Below are 3,925 nucleotides of genomic sequence, written 5' to 3' on the forward strand. Positions count from 1 at the left end.
AGAGTGTACAACGATAAAATCGTGCACTTGCGAGGTTTAACTTGAGACCATCAAGTTTTTGGCGCCGTTGCCGGGGAGTACGGCTTGATATTAATCGTTTTTGTTCTAGTTTAGACTAAGTCCTTTGTTACTAATCCTTTCTTTCAAGTGCTTAGGTCTTTTGCATGAGTAGGCGACAAAGAAGAGGTCAACCAACATATCCTATTGATCTTGAAATTGAAGCTACGGCAAGAAGACTTAATTCATTAAGAAGAAGGGGTTTTCTAGATATACCACCAATTGAAGAAGCTAATCACCAAGAAGCTACCGAAGTGTTTGAAAATCCTTTTGGGGTTTTAGAAGAAGAGCCTAACACCATGGGTGATCCGGTTCCGATAAGAGACACTATGGCTCCTAAGCACATAGTCAATCCAAGCATTCAAAGGCCACGAATTCAAGCTAATAACTTTGAGATCAAAAATGCCTTGCTCAACCTTGTTCAAGACAACCAATTTGGAGGAGGTCCCTTGGAGAACCCAAATGATCATTTAAATGATTTCCTTGAAAATTATGATATGTACAAGTCAAATGGGGTTTCCGATGACGCGGTTCGCCTTAGGTTGTTCCCCCGTTCTCTTAGGGGTTCGGCCAAGGATTGGTTGAAGAATTGTGACCCGGATTCCTTCAAGACATGGGATGAGTTGGCTTCGGCATTTTTGAACAAATATTTCCCACCCTCAAGAACGGCCAAAGTCAAGAGTGAATTACAAAGTTTTACTCAAGAAGAGGATGAGACCTTATATGAGGCATGGGAACGGTACAAGAAGCTCCAACGGTTATGCCCACACCATGGCATCTCCGAGGCCGAGCTAGTGAACAATTTCTACAAAGGGTTGACTCAAGACCTTAGGCTTTCATTGGATGCGGGATCGGGAAAAGGTGTCTTAGACATTTTGGGGCATAAAGCGGCAAAGGAACTAATTGAGGAGATGGCCTCAAGAACTATGGAATGGGGAAGTGATAGGCAAATGAGGAAGGGCAAGAGCAAGGATTCTAATTCGGTTTTGAATGTGGAGGTTAAGGGTATGCTAGATGAACTCACCCAACAAGTTGCTTTGCTAAATTCAAAACCCAAAGGCTCCGATATGAGGCAAGTCTTGTCTTGTGAGTTGTGTGGTGAACAAGAGCATACTCCCATTGGGTGTCCCTTGATTGCACCCCTCCAAGAGGAGAGCTATGAGCAAGTAAACGGGATTTGGGAATCAACTAGTGCAAGGCAAGGGTTCAACAATAACAACAACAATCAATTTGTCAATGGAAAAAGAACTCACCCTTTCTTGTCTTATGCTTCACAAAACATTCAAAATCCCACCACTTCCCAACCTCAACAACCACCAAGGTTCAATCAAAACTCTCAATTCCAAAGACAAATTCCACCCGGTTTCCAAGGAAAACAATTCATCACCCAAAACCAACAACCATTTGGGGGTTTCAAGGGGCAAAATTTCAATCAACAACAAACCCAAAATTTCCAACCACAAAACCAAAACTTCCAAACCCCTCAAAAACCATCTTGGGAACAAGCTTTTGAACAATTGGTTATTGCAAATCAAAAATCCGACTCAAAGCTTGATAACCACATTGCCTCACAAAACCGGGTGAATGATGAAATACGGGCATCACAAAAGGCTACGGAAACTCATGTGGCCCAAATTTCTCAACAATTGAGTCAATTGGCTCAAAATCCGGGGAAGTTTCCGGGTAATACGGTTAACCCAAGGGAGATGAATGCGGTATTTTTGAGGAGTGGGAAGCAATTGGAGGAGATTGAGAAATCTCCTAAGTGGAAGAGAAAGAGGGTGACTAATGAAGTTGTGCAAGAGCACCCGGTTGAAGTTGTGCAAGAAGATGAGATTATGGTGGAGAAGTCTAAGGAGGTGGAGATGGTTGACCCTCCAAAGCAAGATGAGCCTATTGCAACTAAGGCCAAAGAATGTACTCCACCACCAAGGGAGTATGTAGCACCGGTACCCTTTCCACAAAGGCTTGCAAGGCCTAGAATTGAAAAGAAATATGAGAAGTTTGTTGAGATCTTGAAGGGAATGAATGTAACTATTCCTTTCCTTGATATGATTACCGAAATTCCATCTTATGGCAAGTTTCTTAAAGAACTTGTTACCTTGAAGAAGAAGAATGGAGAGGTGCAAACCATCAACCTCTCTAAGGAATGTAGTGCTATTCTTACTCACACCAACAAGCTTCCAAACAAGCTAGAAGATCCGGGTAGCTTCTCTATCCCTTGTTCTATCCAAGGGGTGGCTATTAAGAGAGCTTTGTGTGATTTAGGGGCTAGTGTGAGCCTCATGCCACTTTCAATATTCAAGAGGCTTGATTTGGGAGATTTGAAGCCAACTAGAGTTTCACTTCAACTTGCCGATCGGTCGGTCAAATTTCCCATTGGTGTGATTGAAGATGTACCCTTGGTAGTTGGGAAGCTTGTCATACCATGTGATTTCTTTGTTATGGATATGCCGGAGGATTACAATGTGCCTATTATTTTGGGCCGACCTTGCCTTGCTACCGGTGGAGCTATGATCGATGTAAAGAGTGGCAAGTTGTCTTTACAAGTGGGTGAAGATAGAGTGGAATTTGAACTCCACAAGTCCATGGAAGCTCCTTCTCTAGGTGACACTTGTTGCATTGTTGACATTCTTGAGAATCCCATGGAGAAGCATGACCCAAAAGCTTCCTCTACGGATCCTTTAGAAACTTGTCTTGTTAGTGGGTATGAGGTCGATGACAAAGATGTTGAGACTCTTGCATATGTATGGATGTTGGATTCGGCTCCTATTCATGAACAAGCACCCAAATTTGAAGTGTTGGAAGTCGGTAAGAAGGAGGAGAGTTCCACGCCTCCTCCTACGGTTGAACTTAAACCTCTTCCCTCTTCTTTGAAGTATGAATTTCTAGGAGATAATTCCACTTTTCCCGTCATCATCAATAGTGCACTTGATGACACCCAAACCTCAAAACTCATTTCTTTGCTCAAAAGGTTCAAGGGTGTCCTTGGGTACACTATTGGAGACCTCAAAGGGATTAGTCCCTCTTTGTGTACTCATAAAATTCTTCTTGAAAATGAGGACGCATCCTCAATTGAGCCACAAAGAAGGCTTAACCCCATCATGAAAGAGGTTGTAAGGAAAGAAGTCCTTAAGCTACTTGACGCGGGCATTATCTATCCTATTTCGGATAGTAGGTGGGTAAGCCCGGTTCATGTAGTTCCCAAAAAGGGAGGCATGACGGTAGTGCGAAATGACAAGAATGAATTGATTCCTACAAGAACGGTAACCGGGTGGAGAATGTGCGTGGACTATAGGAAGTTGAACAAATCCACCCGGAAGGATCACTTTCCTTTACCGTTCATGGATCAAATGCTAGAAAGATTAGCTCAACACAACTATTTTTGCTTCTTGGATGGCTATTCGGGATTTTTCCAAATCCCTATCCATCCAAGTGACCAAGAGAAGACCACCTTTGTAGATACCCGTATCCGTCGATATTGGAATTTATAGAGAACCCGACAAACACCCGATGATGATAGGACACATGTATTCTTTAGTTGTCATTGTCATTATTTGGAGCTCGTTTTACGAGGTAGAATGGGCGTCGTCGATAAAGTATTTTATTAATTTAAATGATATTTAAATTAATGTTTTTTTTTAAGTGAATTCATTTTATTAATTTAAATGATATTTAAATTAATGTTTTTTAGGGAGTTCGTTTTTTTAATTTAAATGATATTTAAATTATTGGTTTTTTAGGTAAATTTAATTTATTTTAAATTTATTTTCCCAAAGTTTATTTTATTGAAAATAAAATAAGTATTTGATTTGAAAAATCATTTTTTATGAGAATATTTGATTTGAAAAGTCATTTATTTTAAATT

General features: G+C 40.8%; 1 non-coding gene across 1 annotated transcript; it reads right to left on the reverse strand.

Moving 5' to 3' along the window:
• Window positions 1-728: 728 nt before the first annotated feature.
• On the reverse strand, window positions 729-835 carry LOC141597764 (small nucleolar RNA R71). Its single transcript, XR_012522982.1, has one exon. It is a non-coding gene; the product is annotated as a small nucleolar RNA R71 (small nucleolar RNA).
• Between the last annotated feature and the right edge of the window lie 3,090 nt (window positions 836-3,925).

Source organism: Silene latifolia, chromosome 8, assembly GCF_048544455.1.
Source record: "Silene latifolia isolate original U9 population chromosome 8, ASM4854445v1, whole genome shotgun sequence".
In the NCBI taxonomy this organism is placed as follows: Eukaryota; Viridiplantae; Streptophyta; class Magnoliopsida; order Caryophyllales; family Caryophyllaceae; genus Silene; species Silene latifolia.